Below are 23,889 nucleotides of genomic sequence, written 5' to 3'. Positions count from 1 at the left end.
CACCCATAGCTGACATAACCTGGACAAGTGATAAACTTTCTGACATTCAAGATTTCAGATTCAGGAAGATTTATTGTCATTCCAAAACTTCTTAGGGGTTTTTGAAGTGGTTTAAACATCAGATAAATTGTCCTGGCAGGGCATTGGGGTCCCTTAAGAGTGCGTTTTGGAAAATTCAAAATCGTAAAAAAAGGCTCTCTGGTATTGGTTCTGTCGTTTGCAGTAAAGTCCACATGGGCTGTTAGCCCCACAACAGAGTAACTTTCTAAGATTCAAGATTTCAGATTCAGGAAGATTTATTGTCATTCCAAAACTTCCTAGGGGTCTGTGAAGTGGTTTAAACATCCGATAAATTGTCCTGGCAGGACATAGGGTTCCTGTAAGAGTGCGTTTTTCGAAAAATCCAAATCGTAAAAAGGCATGTACAAGCATTGGTGGTTCAGTGGTAGAATTCTCGCCTGCCACGCGGGAGGCCCGGGTTCGATTCCCGGCTAATGCAACAGAGTATCTTTAGCCAATGATTTACATCTCAAGTGTGGGTATATTGATTGCTATGTCCATAGCCTCCTTCTAGTCTAAAGCACACTGGTGTTGGTTCTGTCGTTTGCAGTAAAGTCCACATGGGCTGTTAACCCCACCCTGCTCCAAGAGGATTAAGATCATTGATTTATTATGCTCATTGTTAACTGGTTCAAAATCAATTTACAAACACTGATATGTCATCTTGTATGACTCTTGTTCTGGATTATTCAAAGTTTTGACAGCAACCATCGGTTTTGTCCGAATGGCTTGGTACATAACATTTGGACTATTTGGACCCAGTACGGGACAGCAATGTTCTAGAATACACACATGTATCCCGGATTTTCAGACGTTGGATGCGTATGGTTATTTGACTGACAAGTAGTCCTTCATATTTCCTCTACTTTTAAATATCGGTTTTTTTTCTCACATATTTTCTCTGTACCATTGGCCTCGTTGGCGCAGTAGGCAGCGCGTCAGTCTCATAATCTGAAGGTCGTGAATTCAACCCTCACACGGGCTATGTGCCTTTTTACATGAGGTTTTGAGCGACCTTGCAACAAGTCATTTACACTGTGTATTCCATAGAGGGTGCAGTTGGAAAGGACGGGAAACTGTGGAGACACTAAAGAGGAATGAAGGCACATGCATTTCTGGTTCCCACTGTAGAAATGAAAGAGTAGTTTTGCATTTCTGGTGAAAAGCAGGCCAAACCATGTGGTGCTTCTTTGCTATGTGCAGAAAATCGAGATTGACAGGAATGCAGACAGAGCCTCTGCACACCCATAGCTGACATAACCTGGACAAGTGATAAACTTTCTGACATTCAAGATTTCAGATTCAGGAAGATTTATTGTCATTCCAAAACTTCTTAGGGGTCTTTGAAGTGGTTTAAACATCAGATAAATTGTCCTGGCAGGGCATTGGGGTCCCTTAAGAGTGCGTTTTGGAAAATTCAAAATCGTAAAAAAAGGCTCTCTGGTATTGGTTCTGTCGTTTGCAGTAAAGTCCACATGGGCTGTTAGCCCCACAACAGAGTAACTTTCTAAGATTCAAGATTTCAGATTCAGGAAGATTTATTGTCATTCCAAAACTTCCTAGGGGTCTGTGAAGTGGTTTAACCATCCGATAAATTGTCCTGGCAGGCCATAGGGTTCCTGTAAGAGTGCGTTTTTCGAAAAATCCAAATCGCAAAAAGGCATGTACAAGCATTGGTGGTTCTGTGGTAGAATTCTCGCCTGCCACGCGGGAGGCCCGGGTTCGATTCCCGGCTAATGCAACAGAGTATCTTTAGCCAATGATTTACATCTCAAGTGTGGGTATATTGATTGCTATGTCCATAGCCTCCTTCTAGTCTAAAGCACACTGGTGTTGGTTCTGTCGTTTGCAGTAAAGTCCACATGGGCTGTTAACCCCACCCTGCTCCAAGAGGATTAAGATCATTGATTTATTATGCTCATTGTTAACTGGTTCAAAATCAATTTACAAACACTGATATGTCATCTTGTATGACTCTTGTTCTGGATTATTCAAAGTTTTGACAACAACCATCGGTTTTGTCCAAATGGCTTGGTACATAACATTTGGACTATTTGGACCTAGTACGGGACAGCAATGTTCTAGAATACACACATGTATCCCGAATTTTCCGACGCTGGATGCGTATGGTTATTTGACTGACAAGTAGTCCTTCATATTTCCTCTACTTTTAAATATCGTTTTTTTTTCTCACATATTTTCTCTGTACCATTGGCCTCGTTGGCGCAGTATGCAGCGCGTCAGTCTCATAATCTGAAGGTCGTGAGTTCAACCCTCACACGGGGCATGTGCCTTTTTACATGAGGTTTTGAGCGACCTTGCAACAAGTCATTTACACTGTGTATTCCATAGAGGGTGCAGTTGGAAAGGACGGGAAACTGTGGAGACACTAAAGAGGAATGAAGGCACATGCATTTCTGGTTCCCACTGTAGAAATGAAAGAGTAGTTTTGCATTTCTGGTGAAAAGCAGGCCAAACCATGTGGTGCTTCTTTGCTATGTGCAGAAAATCGAGATTGACAGGAATGCAGACAGAGCCTCTGCACACCCATAGCTGACATAACCTGGACAAGTGATAAACTTTCTGACATTCAAGATTTCAGATTCAGGAAGATTTATTGTCATTCCAAAACTTCTTAGGGGTTTTTGAAGTGGTTTAAACATCAGATAAATTGTCCTGGCAGGGCATTGGGGTCCCTTAAGAGTGCGTTTTGGAAAATTCAAAATCGTAAAAAAAGGCTCTCTGGTATTGGTTCTGTCGTTTGCAGTAAAGTCCACATGGGCTGTTAGCCCCACAACAGAGTAACTTTCTAAGATTCAAGATTTCAGATTCAGGAAGATTTATTGTCATTCCAAAACTTCCTAGGGGTCTGTGAAGTGGTTTAAACATCCGATAAATTGTCCTGGCAGGACATAGGGTTCCTGTAAGAGTGCGTTTTTCGAAAAATCCAAATCGTAAAAAGGCATGTACAAGCATTGGTGGTTCAGTGGTAGAATTCTCGCCTGCCACGCGGGAGGCCCGGGTTCGATTCCCGGCTAATGCAACAGAGTATCTTTAGCCAATGATTTACATCTCAAGTGTGGGTATATTGATTGCTATGTCCATAGCCTCCTTCTAGTCTAAAGCACACTGGTGTTGGTTCTGTCGTTTGCAGTAAAGTCCACATGGGCTGTTAACCCCACCCTGCTCCAAGAGGATTAAGATCATTGATTTATTATGCTCATTGTTAACTGGTTCAAAATCAATTTACAAACACTGATATGTCATCTTGTATGACTCTTGTTCTGGATTATTCAAAGTTTTGACAGCAACCATCGGTTTTGTCCGAATGGCTTGGTACATAACATTTGGACTATTTGGACCCAGTACGGGACAGCAATGTTCTAGAATACACACATGTATCCCGGATTTTCAGACGTTGGATGCGTATGGTTATTTGACTGACAAGTAGTCCTTCATATTTCCTCTACTTTTAAATATCGGTTTTTTTTCTCACATATTTTCTCTGTACCATTGGCCTCGTTGGCGCAGTAGGCAGCGCGTCAGTCTCATAATCTGAAGGTCGTGAGTTCAACCCTCACACGGGCTATGTGCCTTTTTACATGAGGTTTTGAGCGACCTTGCAACAAGTCATTTACACTGTGTATTCCATAGAGGGTGCAGTTGGAAAGGACGGGAAACTGTGGAGACACTAAAGAGGAATGAAGGCACATGCATTTCTGGTTCCCACTGTAGAAATGAAAGAGTAGTTTTGCATTTCTGGTGAAAAGCAGGCCAAACCATGTGGTGCTTCTTTGCTATGTGCAGAAAATCGAGATTGACAGGAATGCAGACAGAGCCTCTGCACACCCATAGCTGACATAACCTGGACAAGTGATAAACTTTCTGACATTCAAGATTTCAGATTCAGGAAGATTTATTGTCATTCCAAAACTTCTTAGGGGTCTTTGAAGTGGTTTAAACATCAGATAAATTGTCCTGGCAGGGCATTGGGGTCCCTTAAGAGTGCGTTTTGGAAAATTCAAAATCGTAAAAAAAGGCTCTCTGGTATTGGTTCTGTCGTTTGCAGTAAAGTCCACATGGGCTGTTAGCCCCACAACAGAGTAACTTTCTAAGATTCAAGATTTCAGATTCAGGAAGATTTATTGTCATTCCAAAACTTCCTAGGGGTCTGTGAAGTGGTTTAAACATCCGATAAATTGTCCTGGCAGGCCATAGGGTTCCTGTAAGAGTGCGTTTTTCGAAAAATCCAAATCGTAAAAAGGCATGTACAAGCATTGGTGGTTCAGTGGTAGAATTCTCGCCTGCCACGCGGGAGGCCCGGGTTCGATTCCCGGCTAATGCAACAGAGTATCTTTAGCCAATGATTTACATCTCAAGTGTGGGTATATTGATTGCTATGTCCATAGCCTCCTTCTAGTCTAAAGCACACTGGTGTTGGTTCTGTCGTTTGCAGTAAAGTCCACATGGGCTGTTAACCCCACCCTGCTCCAAGAGGATTAAGATCATTGATTTATTATGCTCATTGTTAACTGGTTCAAAATCAATTTACAAACACTGATAAGTCATCTTGTATGACTCTTGTTCTGGATTATTCAAAGTTTTGACAACAACCATCGGTTTTGTCCAAATGGCTTGGTACATAACATTTGGACTATTTGGACCTAGTACGGGACAGCAATGTTCTACAATACACACATGTATCCCGAATTTTCCGACGTTGGATGCGTATGGTTATTTGACTGACAAGTAGTCCTTCATATTTCCTCTACTTTTAAATATCGTTTTTTTTTCTCACATATTTTCTCTGTACCATTGGCCTCGTTGGCGCAGTAGGCAGCGCGTCAGTCTCATAATCTGAAGGTCGTGAGTTCAACCCTCACACGGGGCATGTGCCTTTTTACATGAGGTTTTGAGCGACCTTGCAACAAGTCATTTACACTGTGTATTCCATAGAGGGTGCAGTTGGAAAGGACGGGAAACTGTGGAGACACTAAAGAGGAATGAAGGCACATGCATTTCTGGTTCCCACTGTAGAAATGAAAGAGTAGTTTTGCATTTCTGGTGAAAAGCAGACCAAACCATGTGGTGCTTCTTTGCTATGTGCAGAAAATCGAGATTGACAGGAATGCAGACAGAGCCTCTGCACACCCATAGCTGACATAACCTGGACAAGTGATAAACTTTCTGACATTCAAGATTTCAGATTCAGGAAGATTTATTGTCATTCCAAAACTTCTTAGGGGTCTTTGAAGTGGTTTAAACATCAGATAAATTGTCCTGGCAGGGCATTGGGGTCCCTTAAGAGTGCGTTTTGGAAAATTCAAAATCGTAAAAAAAGGCTCTCTGGTATTGGTTCTGTCGTTTGCAGTAAAGTCCACATGGGCTGTTAGCCCCACAACAGAGTAACTTTCTAAGATTCAAGATTTCAGATTCAGGAAGATTTATTGTCATTCCAAAACTTCCTAGGGGTCTGTGAAGTGGTTTAAACATCCGATAAATTGTCCTGGCAGGCCATAGGGTTCCTGTAAGAGTGCGTTTTTCGAAAAATCCAAATCGTAAAAAGGCATGTACAAGCATTGGTGGTTCAGTGGTAGAATTCTCGCCTGCCACGCGGGAGGCCCGGGTTCGATTCCCGGCTAATGCAACAGAGTATCTTTAGCCAATGATTTACATCTCAAGTGTGGGTATATTGATTGCTATGTCCATAGCCTCCTTCTAGTCTAAAGCACACTTGTGTTGGTTCTGTCGTTTGCAGTAAAGTCCACATGGGCTGTTAACCCCACCCTGCTCCAAGAGGATTAAGATCATTGATTTATTATGCTCATTGTTAACTGGTTCAAAATCAATTTACAAACACTGATATGTCATCTTGTATGACTCTTGTTCTGGATTATTCAAAGTTTTGACAGCAACCATCGGTTTTGTCCGAATGGCTTGGTACATAACATTTGGACTATTTGGACCCAGTACGGGACAGCAATGTTCTAGAATACACACATGTATCCCGAATTTTCCGTCGTTGGATGCGTATGGTTATTTGACTGACAAGTAGTCCTTCATATTTCCTCTACTTTTAAATATCGTTTTTTTTTCTCACATATTTTCTCTGTACCATTGGCCTCGTTGGCGCAGTAGGCAGCGCGTCAGTCTCATAATCTGAAGGTCGTGAGTTCAACCCTCACACGGGGCATGTGCCTTTTTACATGAGGTTTTGAGCGACCTTGCAACAAGTCATTTACACTGTGTATTCCATAGAGGGTGCAGTTGGAAAGGACGGGAAACTGTGGAGACACTAAAGAGGAATGAAGGCACATGCATTTCTGGTTCCCACTGTAGAAATGAAAGAGTAGTTTTGCATTTCTGGTGAAAAGCAGGCCAAACCATGTGGTGCTTCTTTGCTATGTGCAGAAAATCGAGATTGACAGGAATGCAGACAGAGCCTCTGCACACCCATAGCTGACATAACCTGGACAAGTGATCAACTTTCTGACATTCAAGATTTCAGATTCAGGAAGATTTATTGTCATTCCAAAACTTCTTAGGGGTCTTTGAAGTGGTTTAAACATCAGATAAATTGTCCTGGCAGGGCATTGGGGTCCCTTAAGAGTGCGTTTTGGAAAATTCAAAATCGTAAAAAAAGGCTCTCTGGTATTGGTTCTGTCGTTTGCAGTAAAGTCCACATGGGCTGTTAGCCCCACAACAGAGTAACTTTCTAAGATTCAAGATTTCAGATTCAGGAAGATTTATTGTCATTCCAAAACTTCCTAGGGGTCTGTGAAGTGGTTTAAACATCCGATAAATTGTCCTGGCAGGCCATAGGGTTCCTGTAAGAGTGCGTTTTTCTAAAAATCCAAATCGTAAAAAGGCATGTACAAGCATTGGTGGTTCAGTGGTAGAATTCTCGCCTGCCACGCGGGAGGCCCGGGTTCGATTCCCGGCTAATGCAACAGAGTATCTTTAGCCAATGATTTACATCTCAAGTGTGGGTATATTGATTGCTATGTCCATAGCCTCCTTCTAGTCTAAAGCACACTGGTGTTGGTTCTGTCGTTTGCAGTAAAGTCCACATGGGCTGTTAACCCCACCCTGCTCCAAGAGGATTAAGATCATTGATTTATTATGCTCATTGTTAACTGGTTCAAAATCAATTTACAAACACTGATATGTCATCTTGTATGACTCTTGTTTTGGATTATTCAAAGTTTTGACAACAACCATCGGTTTTGTCCAAATGGCTTGGTACATAACATTTGGACTATTTGGACCTAGTACGGGACAGCAATGTTCTACAATACACACATGTATCCCGAATTTTCAGACGTTGGATGCGTATGGTTATTTGACTGACAAGTAGTCCTTCATATTTCCTCTACTTTTAAATATCGTTTTTTTTTCTCACATATTTTCTCTGTACCATTGGCCTCGTTGGCGCAGTAGGCAGCGCGTCAGTCTCATAATCTGAAGGTCGTGAGTTCAACCCTCACACGGGGCATGTGCCTTTTTACATGAGGTTTTGAGCGACCTTGCAACAAGTCATTTACACTGTGTATTCCATAGAGGGTGCAGTTGGAAAGGACGGGAAACTGTGGAGACACTAAAGAGGAATGAAGGCACATGCATTTCTGGTTCCCACTGTAGAAATGAAAGAGTAGTTTTGCATTTCTGGTGAAAAGCAGGCCAAACCATGTGGTGCTTCTTTGCTATGTGCAGAAAATCGAGATTGACAGGAATGCAGACAGAGCCTCTGCACACCCATAGCTGACATAACCTGGACAAGTGATAAACTTTCTGACATTCAAGATTTCAGATTCAGGAAGATTTATTGTCATTCCAAAACTTCTTAGGGGTCTTTGAAGTGGTTTAAACATCAGATAAATTGTCCTGGCAGGGCATTGGGGTCCCTTAAGAGTGCGTTTTGGAAAATTCAAAATCGTAAAAAAAGGCTCTCTGGTATTGGTTCTGTCGTTTGCAGTAAAGTCCACATGGGCTGTTAGCCCCACAACAGAGTAACTTTCTAAGATTCAAGATTTCAGATTCAGGAAGATTTATTGTCATTCCAAAACTTCCTAGGGGTCTGTGAAGTGGTTTAACCATCCGATAAATTGTCCTGGCAGGCCATAGGGTTCCTGTAAGAGTGCGTTTTTCGAAAAATCCAAATCGCAAAAAGGCATGTACAAGCATTGGTGGTTCAGTGGTAGAATTCTCGCCTGCCACGCGGGAGGCCCGGGTTCGATTCCCGGCTAATGCAACAGAGTATCTTTAGCCAATGATTTACATCTCAAGTGTGGGTATATTGATTGCTATGTCCATAGCCTCCTTCTAGTCTAAAGCACACTGGTGTTGGTTCTGTCGTTTGCAGTAAAGTCCACATGGGCTGTTAACCCCACCCTGCTCCAAGAGGATTAAGATCATTGATTTATTATGCTCATTGTTAACTGGTTCAAAATCAATTTACAAACACTGATATGTCATCTTGTATGACTCTTGTTCTGGATTATTCAAAGTTTTGACAACAACCATCGGTTTTGTCCAAATGGCTTGGTACATAACATTTGGACTATTTGGACCTAGTACGGGACAGCAATGTTCTAGAATACACACATGTATCCCGAATTTTCCGACGTTGGATGCGTATGGTTATTTGACTGACAAGTAGTCCTTCATATTTCCTCTACTTTTAAATATCGTTTTTTTTTCTCACATATTTTCTCTGTACCATTGGCCTCGTTGGCGCAGTATGCAGCGCGTCAGTCTCATAATCTGAAGGTCGTGAGTTCAACCCTCACACGGGGCATGTGCCTTTTTACATGAGGTTTTGAGCGACCTTGCAACAAGTCATTTACACTGTGTATTCCATAGAGGGTGCAGTTGGAAAGGACGGGAAACTGTGGAGACACTAAAGAGGAATGAAGGCACATGCATTTCTGGTTCCCACTGTAGAAATGAAAGAGTAGTTTTGCATTTCTGGTGAAAAGCAGGCCAAACCATGTGGTGCTTCTTTGCTATGTGCAGAAAATCGAGATTGACAGGAATGCAGACAGAGCCTCTGCACACCCATAGCTGACATAACCTGGACAAGTGATAAACTTTCTGACATTCAAGATTTCAGATTCAGGAAGATTTATTGTCATTCCAAAACTTCTTAGGGGTTTTTGAAGTGGTTTAAACATCAGATAAATTGTCCTGGCAGGGCATTGGGGTCCCTTAAGAGTGCGTTTTGGAAAATTCAAAATCGTAAAAAAAGGCTCTCTGGTATTGGTTCTGTCGTTTGCAGTAAAGTCCACATGGGCTGTTAGCCCCACAACAGAGTAACTTTCTAAGATTCAAGATTTCAGATTCAGGAAGATTTATTGTCATTCCAAAACTTCCTAGGGGTCTGTGAAGTGGTTTAAACATCCGATAAATTGTCCTGGCAGGACATAGGGTTCCTGTAAGAGTGCGTTTTTCGAAAAATCCAAATCGTAAAAAGGCATGTACAAGCATTGGTGGTTCAGTGGTAGAATTCTCGCCTGCCACGCGGGAGGCCCGGGTTCGATTCCCGGCTAATGCAACAGAGTATCTTTAGCCAATGATTTACATCTCAAGTGTGGGTATATTGATTGCTATGTCCATAGCCTCCTTCTAGTCTAAAGCACACTGGTGTTGGTTCTGTCGTTTGCAGTAAAGTCCACATGGGCTGTTAACCCCACCCTGCTCCAAGAGGATTAAGATCATTGATTTATTATGCTCATTGTTAACTGGTTCAAAATCAATTTACAAACACTGATATGTCATCTTGTATGACTCTTGTTCTGGATTATTCAAAGTTTTGACAGCAACCATCGGTTTTGTCCGAATGGCTTGGTACATAACATTTGGACTATTTGGACCCAGTACGGGACAGCAATGTTCTAGAATACACACATGTATCCCGGATTTTCAGACGTTGGATGCGTATGGTTATTTGACTGACAAGTAGTCCTTCATATTTCCTCTACTTTTAAATATCGGTTTTTTTTCTCACATATTTTCTCTGTACCATTGGCCTCGTTGGCGCAGTAGGCAGCGCGTCAGTCTCATAATCTGAAGGTCGTGAGTTCAACCCTCACACGGGCTATGTGCCTTTTTACATGAGGTTTTGAGCGACCTTGCAACAAGTCATTTACACTGTGTATTCCATAGAGGGTGCAGTTGGAAAGGACGGGAAACTGTGGAGACACTAAAGAGGAATGAAGGCACATGCATTTCTGGTTCCCACTGTAGAAATGACAGAGTAGTTTTGCATTTCTGGTGAAAAGCAGGCCAAACCATGTGGTGCTTCTTTGCTATGTGCAGAAAATCGAGATTGACAGGAATGCAGACAGAGCCTCTGCACACCCATAGCTGACATAACCTGGACAAGTGATAAACTTTCTGACATTCAAGATTTCAGATTCAGGAAGATTTATTGTCATTCCAAAACTTCTTAGGGGTCTTTGAAGTGGTTTAAACATCAGATAAATTGTCCTGGCAGGGCATTGGGGTCCCTTAAGAGTGCGTTTTGGAAAATTCAAAATCGTAAAAAAAGGCTCTCTGGTATTGGTTCTGTCGTTTGCAGTAAAGTCCACATGGGCTGTTAGCCCCACAACAGAGTAACTTTCTAAGATTCAAGATTTCAGATTCAGGAAGATTTATTGTCATTCCAAAACTTCCTAGGGGTCTGTAAAGTGGTTTAAACATCCGATAAATTGTCCTGGCAGGCCATAGGGTTCCTGTAAGAGTGCGTTTTTCGAAAAATCCAAATCGTAAAAAGGCATGTACAAGCATTGGTGGTTCAGTGGTAGAATTCTCGCCTGCCACGCGGGAGGCCCGGGTTCGATTCCCGGCTAATGCAACAGAGTATCTTTAGCCAATGATTTACATCTCAAGTGTGGGTATATTGATTGCTATGTCCATAGCCTCCTTTTAGTCTAAAGCACACTTGTGTTGGTTCTGTCGTTTGCAGTAAAGTCCACATGGGCTGTTAACCCCACCCTGCTCCAAGAGGATTAAGATCATTGATTTATTATGCTCATTGTTAACTGGTTCAAAATCAATTTACAAACACTGATATGTCATCTTGTATGACTCTTGTTCTGGATTATTCAAAGTTTTGACAGCAACCATCGGTTTTGTCCGAATGGCTTGGTACATAACATTTGGACTATTTGGACCCAGTACGGGACAGCAATGTTCTAGAATACACACATGTATCCCGGATTTTCAGACGTTGGATGCGTATGGTTATTTGACTGACAAGTAGTCCTTCATATTTCCTCTACTTTTAAATATCGTTTTTTTTTCTCACATATTTTCTCTGTACCATTGGCCTCGTTGGCGCAGTAGGCAGCGCGTCAGTCTCATAATCTGAAGGTCGTGAGTTCAACCCTCATACGGGCTATGTGCCTTTTTACATGAGGTTTTGAGCGACCTTGCAACAAGTCATTTACACTGTGTATTCCATAGAGGGTGCAGTTGGAAAGGACGGGAAACTGTGGAGACACTAAAGAGGAATGAAGGCACATGCATTTCTGGTTCCCACTGTAGAAATGAAAGAGTAGTTTTGCATTTCTGGTGAAAAGCAGGCCAAACCATGTGGTGCTTCTTTGCTATGTGCAGAAAATCGAGATTGACAGGAATGCAGACAGAGCCTCTGCACACCCATAGCTGACATAACCTGGACAAGTGATAAACTTTCTGACATTCAAGATTTCAGATTCAGGAAGATTTATTGTCATTCCAAAACTTCTTAGGGGTCTTTGAAGTGGTTTAAACATCAGATAAATTGTCCTGGCAGGGCATTGGGGTCCCTTAAGAGTGCGTTTTGGAAAATTCAAAATCGTAAAAAAAGGCTCTCTGGTATTGGTTCTGTCGTTTGCAGTAAAGTCCACATGGGCTGTTAGCCCCACAACAGAGTAACTTTCTAAGATTCAAGATTTCAGATTCAGGAAGATTTATTGTCATTCCAAAACTTCCTAGGGGTCTGTGAAGTGGTTTAACCATCCGATAAATTGTCCTGGCAGGCCATAGGGTTCCTGTAAGAGTGCGTTTTTGGAAAAATCCAAATCGTAAAAAGGCATGTACAAGCATTGGTGGTTCAGTGGTAGAATTCTCGCCTGCCACGCGGGAGGCCCGGGTTCGATTCCCGGCTAATGCAACAGAGTATCTTTAGCCAATGATTTACATCTCAAGTGTGGGTATATTGATTGCTATGTCCATAGCCTCCTTCTAGTCTAAAGCACACTGGTGTTGGTTCTGTCGTTTGCAGTAAAGTCCACATGGGCTGTTAACCCCACCCTGCTCCAAGAGGATTAAGATCATTGATTTATTATGCTCATTGTTAACTGGTTCAAAATCAATTTACAAACACTGATAAGTCATCTTGTATGACTCTTGTTCTGGATTATTCAAAGTTTTGACAACAACCATCGGTTTTGTCCAAATGGCTTGGTACATAACATTTGGACTATTTGGACCTAGTACGGGACAGCAATGTTCTACAATACACACATGTATCCCGAATTTTCCGACGTTGGATGCGTATGGTTATTTGACTGACAAGTAGTCCTTCATATTTCCTCTACTTTTAAATATCGTTTTTTTTTCTCACATATTTTCTCTGTACCATTGGCCTCGTTGGCGCAGTAGGCAGCGCGTCAGTCTCATAATCTGAAGGTCGTGAGTTCAACCCTCACACGGGGCATGTGCCTTTTTACATGAGGTTTTGAGCGACCTTGCAACAAGTCATTTACACTGTGTATTCCATAGAGGGTGCAGTTGGAAAGGACGGGAAACTGTGGAGACACTAAAGAGGAATGAAGGCACATGCATTTCTGGTTCCCACTGTAGAAATGAAAGAGTAGTTTTGCATTTCTGGTGAAAAGCAGGCCAAACCATGTGGTGCTTCTTTGCTATGTGCAGAAAATCGAGATTGACAGGAATGCAGACAGAGCCTCTGCACACCCATAGCTGACATAACCTGGACAAGTGATAAACTTTCTGACATTCAAGATTTCAGATTCAGGAAGATTTATTGTCATTCCAAAACTTCTTAGGGGTCTTTGAAGTGGTTTAAACATCAGATAAATTGTCCTGGCAGGGCATTGGGGTCCCTTAAGAGTGCGTTTTGGAAAATTCAAAATCGTAAAAAAAGGCTCTCTGGTATTGGTTCTGTCGTTTGCAGTAAAGTCCACATGGGCTGTTAGCCCCACAACAGAGTAACTTTCTAAGATTCAAGATTTCAGATTCAGGAAGATTTATTGTCATTCCAAAACTTCCTAGGGGTCTGTGAAGTGGTTTAACCATCCGATAAATTGTCCTGGCAGGCCATAGGGTTCCTGTAAGAGTGCGTTTTTCGAAAAATCCAAATCGCAAAAAGGCATGTACAAGCATTGGTGGTTCAGTGGTAGAATTCTCGCCTGCCACGCGGGAGGCCCGGGTTCGATTCCCGGCTAATGCAACAGAGTATCTTTAGCCAATGATTTACATCTCAAGTGTGGGTATATTGATTGCTATGTCCATAGCCTCCTTCTAGTCTAAAGCACACTGGTGTTGGTTCTGTCGTTTGCAGTAAAGTCCACATGGGCTGTTAACCCCACCCTGCTCCAAGAGGATTAAGATCATTGATTTATTATGCTCATTGTTAACTGGTTCAAAATCAATTTACAAACACTGATATGTCATCTTGTATGACTCTTGTTCTGGATTATTCAAAGTTTTGACAGCAACCATCGGTTTTGTCCGAATGGCTTGGTACATAACATTTGGACTATTTGGACCCAGTACGGGACAGCAATGTTCTAGAATACACACATGTATCCCGGATTTTCAGACGTTGGATGCGTATGGTTATTTGACTGACAAGTAGTCCTTCATATTTCCTCTACTTTTAAATATCGGTTTTTTTTCTCACATATTTTCTCTGTACCATTGGCCTCGTTGGCGCAGTAGGCAGCGCGTCAGTCTCATAATCTGAAGGTCGTGAGTTCAACCCTCACACGGGCTATGTGCCTTTTTACATGAGGTTTTGAGCGACCTTGCAACAAGTCATTTACACTGTGTATTCCATAGAGGGTGCAGTTGGAAAGGACGGGAAACTGTGGAGACACTAAAGAGGAATGAAGGCACATGCATTTCTGGTTCCCACTGTAGAAATGACAGAGTAGTTTTGCATTTCTGGTGAAAAGCAGGCCAAACCATGTGGTGCTTCTTTGCTATGTGCAGAAAATCGAGATTGACAGGAATGCAGACAGAGCCTCTGCACACCCATAGCTGACATAACCTGGACAAGTGATAAACTTTCTGACATTCAAGATTTCAGATTCAGGAAGATTTATTGTCATTCCAAAACTTCCTAGGGGTCTGTAAAGTGGTTTAAACATCCGATAAATTGTCCTGGCAGGCCATAGGGTTCCTGTAAGAGTGCGTTTTTCGAAAAATCCAAATCGTAAAAAGGCATGTACAAGCATTGGTGGTTCAGTGGTAGAATTCTCGCCTGCCACGCGGGAGGCCCGGGTTCGATTCCCGGCTAATGCAACAGAGTATCTTTAGCCAATGATTTACATCTCAAGTGTGGGTATATTGATTGCTATGTCCATAGCCTCCTTTTAGTCTAAAGCACACTTGTGTTGGTTCTGTCGTTTGCAGTAAAGTCCACATGGGCTGTTAACCCCACCCTGCTCCAAGAGGATTAAGATCATTGATTTATTATGCTCATTGTTAACTGGTTCAAAATCAATTTACAAACACTGATATGTCATCTTGTATGACTCTTGTTCTGGATTATTCAAAGTTTTGACAGCAACCATCGGTTTTGTCCGAATGGCTTGGTACATAACATTTGGACTATTTGGACCCAGTACGGGACAGCAATGTTCTAGAATACACACATGTATCCCGGATTTTCAGACGTTGGATGCGTATGGTTATTTGACTGACAAGTAGTCCTTCATATTTCCTCTACTTTTAAATATCGTTTTTTTTTCTCACATATTTTCTCTGTACCATTGGCCTCGTTGGCGCAGTAGGCAGCGCGTCAGTCTCATAATCTGAAGGTCGTGAGTTCAACCCTCATACGGGCTATGTGCCTTTTTACATGAGGTTTTGAGCGACCTTGCAACAAGTCATTTACACTGTGTATTCCATAGAGGGTGCAGTTGGAAAGGACGGGAAACTGTGGAGACACTAAAGAGGAATGAAGGCACATGCATTTCTGGTTCCCACTGTAGAAATGAAAGAGTAGTTTTGCATTTCTGGTGAAAAGCAGGCCAAACCATGTGGTGCTTCTTTGCTATGTGCAGAAAATCGAGATTGACAGGAATGCAGACAGAGCCTCTGCACACCCATAGCTGACATAACCTGGACAAGTGATAAACTTTCTGACATTCAAGATTTCAGATTCAGGAAGATTTATTGTCATTCCAAAACTTCTTAGGGGTCTTTGAAGTGGTTTAAACATCAGATAAATTGTCCTGGCAGGGCATTGGGGTCCCTTAAGAGTGCGTTTTGGAAAATTCAAAATCGTAAAAAAAGGCTCTCTGGTATTGGTTCTGTCGTTTGCAGTAAAGTCCACATGGGCTGTTAGCCCCACAACAGAGTAACTTTCTAAGATTCAAGATTTCAGATTCAGGAAGATTTATTGTCATTCCAAAACTTCCTAGGGGTCTGTGAAGTGGTTTAACCATCCGATAAATTGTCCTGGCAGGCCATAGGGTTCCTGTAAGAGTGCGTTTTTGGAAAAATCCAAATCGTAAAAAGGCATGTACAAGCATTGGTGGTTCAGTGGTAGAATTCTCGCCTGCCACGCGGGAGGCCCGGGTTCGATTCCCGGCTAATGCAACAGAGTATCTTTAGCCAATGATTTACATCTCAAGTGTGGGTATATTGATTGCTATGTCCATAGCCTCCTTCTAGTCTAAAGCACACTGGTGTTGGTTCTGTCGTTTGCAGTAAAGTCCACATGGGCTGTTAACCCCACCCTGCTCCAAGAGGATTAAGATCATTGATTTATTATGCTCATTGTTAACTGGTTCAAAATCAATTTACAAACACTGATAAGTCATCTTGTATGACTCTTGTTCTGGATTATTCAAAGTTTTGACAACAACCATCGGTTTTGTCCAAATGGCTTGGTACATAACATTTGGACTATTTGGACCTAGTACGGGACAGCAATGTTCTACAATACACACATGTATCCCGAATTTTCCGACGTTGGATGCGTATGGTTATTTGACTGACAAGTAGTCCTTCATATTTCCTCTACTTTTAAATATCGTTTTTTTTTCTCACATATTTTCTCTGTACCATTGGCCTCGTTGGCGCAGTAGGCAGCGCGTCAGTCTCATAATCTGAAGGTCGTGAGTTCAACCCTCACACGGGGCATGTGCCTTTTTACATGAGGTTTTGAGCGACCTTGCAACAAGTCATTTACACTGTGTATTCCATAGAGGGTGCAGTTGGAAAGGACGGGAAACTGTGGAGACACTAAAGAGGAATGAAGGCACATGCATTTCTGGTTCCCACTGTAGAAATGAAAGAGTAGTTTTGCATTTCTGGTGAAAAGCAGGCCAAACCATGTGGTGCTTCTTTGCTATGTGCAGAAAATCGAGATTGACAGGAATGCAGACAGAGCCTCTGCACACCCATAGCTGACATAACCTGGACAAGTGATAAACTTTCTGACATTCAAGATTTCAGATTCAGGAAGATTTATTGTCATTCCAAAACTTCTTAGGGGTCTTTGAAGTGGTTTAAACATCAGATAAATTGTCCTGGCAGGGCATTGGGGTCCCTTAAGAGTGCGTTTTGGAAAATTCAAAATCGTAAAAAAAGGCTCTCTGGTATTGGTTCTGTCGTTTGCAGTAAAGTCCACATGGGCTGTTAGCCCCACAACAGAGTAACTTTCTAAGATTCAAGATTTCAGATTCAGGAAGATTTATTGTCATTCCAAAACTTCCTAGGGGTCTGTGAAGTGGTTTAACCATCCGATAAATTGTCCTGGCAGGCCATAGGGTTCCTGTAAGAGTGCGTTTTTCGAAAAATCCAAATCGCAAAAAGGCATGTACAAGCATTGGTGGTTCAGTGGTAGAATTCTCGCCTGCCACGCGGGAGGCCCGGGTTCGATTCCCGGCTAATGCAACAGAGTATCTTTAGCCAATGATTTACATCTCAAGTGTGGGTATATTGATTGCTATGTCCATAGCCTCCTTCTAGTCTAAAGCACACTGGTGTTGGTTCTGTCGTTTGCAGTAAAGTCCACATGGGCTGTTAACCCCACCCTGCTCCAAGAGGATTAAGATCATTGATTTATTATGCTCATTGTTAACTGGTTCAAAATCAATTTACAAACACTGATATGTCATCTTGTATGACTCTTGTTCTGGATTATTCAAAGTTTTGACAGCAACCATCGGTTTTGTCCGAATGGCTTGGTACATAACATTTGGACTATTTGGACCCAGTACGGGACAGCAATGTTCTAGAATACACACATGTATCCCGAATTTTCAGACGTTGGATGCGTATGGTTATTTGACTGACAAGTAGTCCTTCATATTTCCTCTACTTTTAAATATCGTTTTTTTTTCTCACATATTTTCTCTGTACCATTGGCCTCGTTGGCGCAGTAGGCAGCGCGTCAGTCTCATAATCTGAAGGTCGTGAGTTCAACCCTCACACGGGGCATGTGCCTTTTTACATGAGGTTTTGAGCGACCTTGCAACAAGTCATTTACACTGTGTATTCCATAGAGGGTGCAGTTGGAAAGGACGGGAAACTGTGGAGACACTAAAGAGGAATGAAGGCACATGCATTTCTGGTTCCCACTGTAGAAATGAAAGAGTAGTTTTGCATTTCTGGTGAAAAGCAGGCCAAACCATGTGGTGCTTCTTTGCTATGTGCAGAAAATCGAGATTGACAGGAATGCAGACAGAGCCTCTGCACACCCATAGCTGACATAACCTGGACAAGTGATCAACTTTCTGACATTCAAGATTTCAGATTCAGGAAGATTTATTGTCATTCCAAAACTTCTTAGGGGTCTTTGAAGTGGTTTAAACATCAGATAACTTGTCCTGGCAGGGCATTGGGGTCCCTTAAGAGTGCGTTTTGGAAAATTCAAAATCGTAAAAAAAGGCTCTCTGGTATTGGTTCTGTCGTTTGCAGTAAAGTCCACATGGGCTGTTAGCCCCACAACAGAGTAACTTTCTAAGATTCAAGATTTCAGATTCAGGAAGATTTATTGTCATTCCAAAACTTCCTAGGGGTCTGTGAAGTGGTTTAAACATCCGATAAATTGTCCTGGCAGGCCAAAAGGTTCCTGTAAGAGTGCATTTTTTGAAAAATCCAAATCGTAAAAAGGCATGTACAAGCATTGGTGGTTCAGTGGTAGAATTTTGCCTGCCACGCGGGAGGCCCGGGTTCGATTCCCGGCTAATGCAACGGAGTATCTTTAGCCAATGATTTACATCTCAAGTGTGGGTATATTGATTGCTATGTCCATAGCCTCCTTCTAGTCTAAAGCACACTGGTGTTGGTTCTGTCGTTTGCAGTAAAGTCCACATGGGCTGTTAACCCCACCCTGCTCCAAGAGGATTAAGATCATTGATTTATTATGCTCATTGTTAACTGGTTCAAAATCAATTTACAAACACTGATATGTCATCTTGTATGACTCTTGTTCTGGATTATTCAAAGTTTTGACAGCAACCATCGGTATTGTCCGAATGGCTTGGTACATAACATTTGGACTATTTGGACCCAGTACGGGACAGCAATTTTCTAGAATACACACATGTATCCCGAATTTTCAGACGTTGGATGTGTATGGTTATTTGACTGACAAGTAGTCCTTCATATTTCCTCTACTTTTAAATATCGTTTTTTTTTCTCACATATTTTCTCTGTACCATTGGCCTCATTGGCGCAGTAGGCAGCGCGTCAGTCTCATAATCTGAAGGTCGTGAGTTCAACCCTCACACGGGGAATGTGCCTTTTTACATGAGGTTTTGAGTGAAGTCCACATGGGCTGTTAGCCCCACAACAGAGTAACTTTCTAAGATTCAAGATTTCAGATTCAGGAAGATTTATTGTCATTCCAAAACTTCCTAGGGGTCTGTGAAGTGGTTTAAACATCCGATAAATTGTCCTGGCAGGCCATAGGGTTCCTGTAAGAGTGCGTTTTTCGAAAAATCCAAATCGTAAAAAGGCATGTACAAGCATTGATGGTTCAGTGGTAGAATTCTCGCCTGCCACGCGGGAGGCCCGGGTTCGATTCCCGGCTAATTCAACAGAGTATCTTTAGCCAATGATTTACATCTCAAGTGTGGGTATATTGATTGCTATGTCCATAGCCTCCTTCTAGTCTAAAGCACACTGGTGTTGGTTCTGTCGTTTGCAGTAAAGTCCACATGGGCTGTTAACCCCACCCTGCTCCAAGAGGATTAAGATCATTGATTTATTATGCTCATTGTTAACTGGTTCAAAATCAATTTACAAACACTGATATGTCATCTTGTATGACTCTTGTTCTGGATTATTCAAAGTTTTGACAGCAACCATCGGTTTTGTCCGAATGGCTTGGTACATAACATTTGGACTATTTGGACCTAGTACGGGACAGCAATGTTCTAGAATACACACATGTATCCCGAATTTTCAGACGTTGGATGCGTATGGTTATTTGACTGACAAGTAGTCCTTCATATTTCCTCTACTTTTAAATATCGTTTTTTTTTCTCACATATTTTCTCTGTACCATTGGCCTCGTTGGCGCAGTAGGCAGCGCGTCAGTCTCATAATCTGAAGGTCGTGAGTTCAACCCTCACACAAGGCATGTGCCTTTTTACATGAGGTTTTGAGCGACCTTGCAACAAGTCATTTACACTGTGTATTCCATAGAGGGTGCAGTTGGAAAGGACGGGAAACTGTGGAGACACTAAAGAGGAATGAAGGCACATGCATTTCTGGTTCCCACTGTAGAAATGAAAGAGTAGTTTTGCATTTCTGGTGAAAAGCAGGCCAAACCATGTGATGCTTCTTTGCTATGTGCAGAAAATCGAGATTGACGGGAATGCAGACAGAGCCTCTGCACACCCATAGCTGACATAACCTGGACAAGTGATAAACTTTCTGACATTCAAGATTTCAGATTCAGGAAGATTTATTGTCATTCCAAAACTTCTTAGGGGTCTTTGAAGTGGTTTAAACATCAGATAAATTGTCCTGGCAGGGCATTGGGGTCCCTTAAGAGTGCGTTTTGGAAAATTCAAAATCGTAAAAAAAGGCTCTCTGGTATTGGTTGCAACAAGTCATTTACACTGTGCAGTTGGAAAGGACGGGAAACTGTGGAGACACTAAAGAGGAATGAAGGCACATGCATTTCTGGTTCCCACTGTAGAAATGAAAGAGTAGTTTTGCATTTCTGGTGAAAAGCAGGCCAAACCATGTGGTGCTTCTTTGCTATGTGCAGAAAATCGAGATTGACAGGAATGCAAACAGAGCCTCTGCACACCCATAGCTGACATAACCTGGACAAGTGATCAACTTTCTGAGATTCAAGATTTCAGATTCAGGAAGATTTATTGTCATTCCAAAACTTCTTAGGGGTCTTTGAAGTGGTTTAAACATCAGATAAATTGTCCTGGCAGGGCATTGGGGTCCCTTAAGAGTGCGTTTTGGAAAATTCTAAATCGTAAAAAAAGGCTCTCTGGTATTGGTTCTGTCGTTTGCAGTAAAGTCCACATGGGCTGTTAGCCCCACAACAGAGTAACTTTCTAAGATTCAAGATTTCAGATTCAGGAAGATTTATTGTCATTCCAAAACTTCCTAGGGGTCTGTGAAGTGGTTTAAACATCCGATAAATTGTCCTGGCAGGCCATAGGGTTCCTGTAAGAGTGCGTTTTTCGAAAAATCCAAATCGTAAAAAGGCATGTACAAGCATTGATGGTTCAGTGGTAGAATTCTCGCCTGCCACGCGGGAGGCCCGGGTTCGATTCCCGGCTAATGCAACAGAGTATCTTTAGCCAATGATTTACATCTCAAGTGTGGGTATATTGATTGCTATGTCCATAGCCTCCTTCTAGTCTAAAGCACACTGGTGTTGGTTCTGTCGTTTGCAGTAAAGTCCACATGGGCTGTTAACCCCACCCTGCTCCAAGAGGATTAAGATCATTGATTTATTATGCTCATTGTTAACTGGTTCAAAATCAATTTACAAACACTGATATGTCATCTTGTATGACTCTTGTTCTGGATTATTCAAAGTTTTGACAGCAACCATCGGTTTTGTCCGAATGGCTTGGTACATAACATTTGGACTATTTGGACCTAGTACGGGACAGCAATGTTCTAGAATACACACATGTATCCCGAATTTTCAGACGTTGGATGCGTATGGTTATTTGACTGACAAGTAGTCCTTCATATTTCCTCTACTTTTAAATATCGTTTTTTTTTCTCACATATTTTCTCTGTACCATTGGCCTCCTTGGCGCAGTAGGCAGCGCGTCAGTCTCATAATCTGAAGGTCGTGAGTTCAACCCTCACACAAGGCATGTGCCTTTTTACATGAGGTTTTGAGCGACCTTGCAACAAGTCATTTACACTGTGTATTCCATAGAGGGTGCAGTTGGAAAGGACGGGAAACTGTGGAGACACTAAAGAGGAATGAAGGCACATGCATTTCTGGTTCCCACTGTAGAAATGAAAGAGTAGTTTTGCATTTCTGGTGAAAAGCAGGCCAAACCATGTGATGCTTCTTTGCTATGTGCAGAAAATCGAGATTGACAGGAATGCAGACAGAGCCTCTGCACACCCATAGCTGACATAACCTGGACAAGTGATAAACTTTCTGACATTCAAGATTTCAGATTCAGGAAGATTTATTGTCATTCCAAAACTTCTTAGGGGTCTTTGAAGTGGTTTAAACATCAGATAAATTGTCCTGGCAGGGCATTGGGGTCCCTTAAGAGTGCGTTTTGAAAAATTCAAAATCGTAAAAAAAGGCTCTCTGGTATTGGTTCTGTCGTTTGCAGTAAAGTCCACATGGGCTGTTAGCCCCACAACAGAGTAACTTTCTAAGATTCAAGATTTCAGATTCAGGAAGATTTATTGTCATTCCAAAACTTCCTAGGGGTCTGTGAAGTGGTTTAAACATCCGATAAATTGTCCTGGCAGGCCATAGGGTTCCTGTAAGAGTGCGTTTTTCGAAAAATCCAAATCGTAAAAAGGCATGTACAAGCATTGGTGGTTCAGTGGTAGAATTCTCGCCTGCCACGCGGGAGGCCCGGGTTCGATTCCCGGCTAATGCAACAGAGTATCTTTAGCCAATGATTTACATCTCAAGTGTGGGTATATTGATTGCTATGTCCATAGCCTCCTTCTAGTCTAAAGCACACTGGTGTTGGTTCTGTCGTTTGCAGTAAAGTCCACATGGGCTGTTAACCCCACCCTGCTCCAAGAGGATTAAGATCATTGATTTATTATGCTCATTGTTAACTGGTTCAAAATCAATTTACAAACACTGATATGTCATCTTGTATGACTCTTGTTCTGGATTATTCAAAGTTTTGACAGCAACCATCGGTTTTGTCCGAATGGCTTGGTACATAACATTTGGACTATTTGGACCTAGTACGGGACAGCAATGTTCTAGAATACACACATGTATCCCGAATTTTCAGACGTTGGATGCGTATGGTTATTTGACTGACAAGTAGTCCTTCATATTTCCTCTACTTTTAAATATCGTTTTTTTTTCTCACATATTTTCTCTGTACCATTGGCCTCGTTGGCGCAGTAGGCAGCGCGTCAGTCTCATAATCTGAAGGTCGTGAGTTCAACCCTCACACGGGGCATGTGCCTTTTTACATGAGGTTTTGAGCGACCTTGCAACAAGTCATTTACACTGTGTATTCCATAGAGGGTGCAGTTGGAAAGGACGGGAAACTGTGGAGACACTAAAGAGGAATGAAGGCACATGCATTTCTGGTTCCCACTGTAGAAATGAAAGAGTAGTTTTGCATTTCTGGTGAAAAGCAGGCCAAACCATGTGGTGCTTCTTTGCTATGTGCAGAAAATCGAGATTGACAGGAATGCAGACAGAGCCTCTGCACACCCATAGCTGACATAACCTGGACAAGTGATAAACTTTCTGACATTCAAGATTTCAGATTCAGGAAGATTTATTGTCATTCCAAAACTTCTTAGGGGTCTTTGAAGTGGTTTAAACATCAGATAACTTGTCCTGGCAGGGCATTGGGGTCCCTTAAGAGTGCGTTTTGGAAAATTCTAAATCGTAAAAAAAGGCTCTCTGGTATTGGTTCTGTCGTTTGCAGTAAAGTCCACATGGGCTGTTAGCCCCACAACAGAGTAACTTTCTAAGATTCAAGATTTCAGATTCAGGAAGATTTATTGTCATTCCAAAACTTCCTAGGGGTCTGTGAAGTGGTTTAAACATCCGATAAATTGTCCTGGCAGGCCAAAAGGTTCCTGTAAGAGTGCATTTTTTGAAAAATCCAAATCGTAAAAAGGCATGTACAAGCATTGGTGGTTCAGTGGTAGAATTCTTGCCTGCCACGCGGGAGGCCCGGGTTCGATTCCCGGCTAATGCAACGGAGTATCTTTAGCCAATGATTTACATCTCAAGTGTGGGTATATTGATTGCTATGTCCATAGCCTCCTTCTAGTCTAAAGCACACTGGTGTTGGTTCTGTCGTTTGCAGTAAAGTCCACATGGGCTGTTAACCCCACCCTGCTCCAAGAGGATTAAGATCATTGATTTATTATGCTCATTGTTAACTGGTTCAAAATCAATTTACAAACACTGAT

The 23,889-nt window shown here is 42.1% G+C and overlaps 30 non-coding genes across 30 annotated transcripts; all 30 read left to right on the top strand.

The window, feature by feature from the left end:
- Positions 1 to 428: 428 nt before the first annotated feature.
- trnag-gcc (transfer RNA glycine (anticodon GCC)) lies at positions 429 to 499 on the top strand. Its single transcript has one exon. It is a non-coding gene; the product is annotated as a tRNA-Gly (tRNA).
- A 1,231-nt stretch (positions 500 to 1,730) lies between these two features.
- On the top strand, positions 1,731 to 1,801 carry trnag-gcc (transfer RNA glycine (anticodon GCC)). Its single transcript has one exon. It is a non-coding gene; the product is annotated as a tRNA-Gly (tRNA).
- A 473-nt stretch (positions 1,802 to 2,274) lies between these two features.
- On the top strand, positions 2,275 to 2,347 carry trnam-cau (transfer RNA methionine (anticodon CAU)). Its single transcript has one exon. It is a non-coding gene; the product is annotated as a tRNA-Met (tRNA).
- A 685-nt stretch (positions 2,348 to 3,032) lies between these two features.
- On the top strand, positions 3,033 to 3,103 carry trnag-gcc (transfer RNA glycine (anticodon GCC)). Its single transcript has one exon. It is a non-coding gene; the product is annotated as a tRNA-Gly (tRNA).
- Positions 3,104 to 3,575: 472 nt separating this feature from the next.
- On the top strand, positions 3,576 to 3,649 carry trnam-cau (transfer RNA methionine (anticodon CAU)). Its single transcript has one exon. It is a non-coding gene; the product is annotated as a tRNA-Met (tRNA).
- Positions 3,650 to 4,334: 685 nt separating this feature from the next.
- Positions 4,335 to 4,405, top strand: trnag-gcc (transfer RNA glycine (anticodon GCC)). The gene has a single exon. It is a non-coding gene; the product is annotated as a tRNA-Gly (tRNA).
- Positions 4,406 to 4,878: 473 nt separating this feature from the next.
- On the top strand, positions 4,879 to 4,951 carry trnam-cau (transfer RNA methionine (anticodon CAU)). Its single transcript has one exon. It is a non-coding gene; the product is annotated as a tRNA-Met (tRNA).
- A 685-nt stretch (positions 4,952 to 5,636) lies between these two features.
- Positions 5,637 to 5,707, top strand: trnag-gcc (transfer RNA glycine (anticodon GCC)). The gene has a single exon. It is a non-coding gene; the product is annotated as a tRNA-Gly (tRNA).
- A 473-nt stretch (positions 5,708 to 6,180) lies between these two features.
- Positions 6,181 to 6,253, top strand: trnam-cau (transfer RNA methionine (anticodon CAU)). Its single transcript has one exon. It is a non-coding gene; the product is annotated as a tRNA-Met (tRNA).
- Positions 6,254 to 6,938: 685 nt separating this feature from the next.
- On the top strand, positions 6,939 to 7,009 carry trnag-gcc (transfer RNA glycine (anticodon GCC)). Its single transcript has one exon. It is a non-coding gene; the product is annotated as a tRNA-Gly (tRNA).
- Positions 7,010 to 7,482: 473 nt separating this feature from the next.
- On the top strand, positions 7,483 to 7,555 carry trnam-cau (transfer RNA methionine (anticodon CAU)). Its single transcript has one exon. It is a non-coding gene; the product is annotated as a tRNA-Met (tRNA).
- A 685-nt stretch (positions 7,556 to 8,240) lies between these two features.
- On the top strand, positions 8,241 to 8,311 carry trnag-gcc (transfer RNA glycine (anticodon GCC)). Its single transcript has one exon. It is a non-coding gene; the product is annotated as a tRNA-Gly (tRNA).
- Positions 8,312 to 8,784: 473 nt separating this feature from the next.
- Positions 8,785 to 8,857, top strand: trnam-cau (transfer RNA methionine (anticodon CAU)). Its single transcript has one exon. It is a non-coding gene; the product is annotated as a tRNA-Met (tRNA).
- Positions 8,858 to 9,542: 685 nt separating this feature from the next.
- On the top strand, positions 9,543 to 9,613 carry trnag-gcc (transfer RNA glycine (anticodon GCC)). Its single transcript has one exon. It is a non-coding gene; the product is annotated as a tRNA-Gly (tRNA).
- Positions 9,614 to 10,085: 472 nt separating this feature from the next.
- trnam-cau (transfer RNA methionine (anticodon CAU)) lies at positions 10,086 to 10,159 on the top strand. The gene has a single exon. It is a non-coding gene; the product is annotated as a tRNA-Met (tRNA).
- Positions 10,160 to 10,844: 685 nt separating this feature from the next.
- On the top strand, positions 10,845 to 10,915 carry trnag-gcc (transfer RNA glycine (anticodon GCC)). Its single transcript has one exon. It is a non-coding gene; the product is annotated as a tRNA-Gly (tRNA).
- Positions 10,916 to 12,146: 1,231 nt separating this feature from the next.
- Positions 12,147 to 12,217, top strand: trnag-gcc (transfer RNA glycine (anticodon GCC)). The gene has a single exon. It is a non-coding gene; the product is annotated as a tRNA-Gly (tRNA).
- A 473-nt stretch (positions 12,218 to 12,690) lies between these two features.
- On the top strand, positions 12,691 to 12,763 carry trnam-cau (transfer RNA methionine (anticodon CAU)). The gene has a single exon. It is a non-coding gene; the product is annotated as a tRNA-Met (tRNA).
- A 685-nt stretch (positions 12,764 to 13,448) lies between these two features.
- Positions 13,449 to 13,519, top strand: trnag-gcc (transfer RNA glycine (anticodon GCC)). The gene has a single exon. It is a non-coding gene; the product is annotated as a tRNA-Gly (tRNA).
- Positions 13,520 to 13,991: 472 nt separating this feature from the next.
- Positions 13,992 to 14,065, top strand: trnam-cau (transfer RNA methionine (anticodon CAU)). Its single transcript has one exon. It is a non-coding gene; the product is annotated as a tRNA-Met (tRNA).
- A 459-nt stretch (positions 14,066 to 14,524) lies between these two features.
- trnag-gcc (transfer RNA glycine (anticodon GCC)) lies at positions 14,525 to 14,595 on the top strand. Its single transcript has one exon. It is a non-coding gene; the product is annotated as a tRNA-Gly (tRNA).
- A 1,231-nt stretch (positions 14,596 to 15,826) lies between these two features.
- Positions 15,827 to 15,897, top strand: trnag-gcc (transfer RNA glycine (anticodon GCC)). The gene has a single exon. It is a non-coding gene; the product is annotated as a tRNA-Gly (tRNA).
- A 473-nt stretch (positions 15,898 to 16,370) lies between these two features.
- trnam-cau (transfer RNA methionine (anticodon CAU)) lies at positions 16,371 to 16,443 on the top strand. Its single transcript has one exon. It is a non-coding gene; the product is annotated as a tRNA-Met (tRNA).
- A 685-nt stretch (positions 16,444 to 17,128) lies between these two features.
- Positions 17,129 to 17,199, top strand: trnag-gcc (transfer RNA glycine (anticodon GCC)). The gene has a single exon. It is a non-coding gene; the product is annotated as a tRNA-Gly (tRNA).
- A 473-nt stretch (positions 17,200 to 17,672) lies between these two features.
- trnam-cau (transfer RNA methionine (anticodon CAU)) lies at positions 17,673 to 17,745 on the top strand. Its single transcript has one exon. It is a non-coding gene; the product is annotated as a tRNA-Met (tRNA).
- A 2,076-nt stretch (positions 17,746 to 19,821) lies between these two features.
- trnam-cau (transfer RNA methionine (anticodon CAU)) lies at positions 19,822 to 19,894 on the top strand. Its single transcript has one exon. It is a non-coding gene; the product is annotated as a tRNA-Met (tRNA).
- Positions 19,895 to 20,997: 1,103 nt separating this feature from the next.
- Positions 20,998 to 21,068, top strand: trnag-gcc (transfer RNA glycine (anticodon GCC)). Its single transcript has one exon. It is a non-coding gene; the product is annotated as a tRNA-Gly (tRNA).
- A 1,231-nt stretch (positions 21,069 to 22,299) lies between these two features.
- On the top strand, positions 22,300 to 22,370 carry trnag-gcc (transfer RNA glycine (anticodon GCC)). The gene has a single exon. It is a non-coding gene; the product is annotated as a tRNA-Gly (tRNA).
- A 473-nt stretch (positions 22,371 to 22,843) lies between these two features.
- trnam-cau (transfer RNA methionine (anticodon CAU)) lies at positions 22,844 to 22,916 on the top strand. The gene has a single exon. It is a non-coding gene; the product is annotated as a tRNA-Met (tRNA).
- Positions 22,917 to 23,601: 685 nt separating this feature from the next.
- trnag-gcc (transfer RNA glycine (anticodon GCC)) lies at positions 23,602 to 23,672 on the top strand. Its single transcript has one exon. It is a non-coding gene; the product is annotated as a tRNA-Gly (tRNA).
- Positions 23,673 to 23,889: the final 217 nt, after the last annotated feature.

This window comes from Limanda limanda, chromosome 18, assembly GCF_963576545.1.
Source record: "Limanda limanda chromosome 18, fLimLim1.1, whole genome shotgun sequence".
NCBI lineage: Eukaryota > Metazoa > Chordata > Actinopteri > Pleuronectiformes > Pleuronectidae > Limanda > Limanda limanda.
Note: the sequence above shows the minus strand (reverse complement) of the source record. Positions and strands in the feature narration are given on the sequence as shown.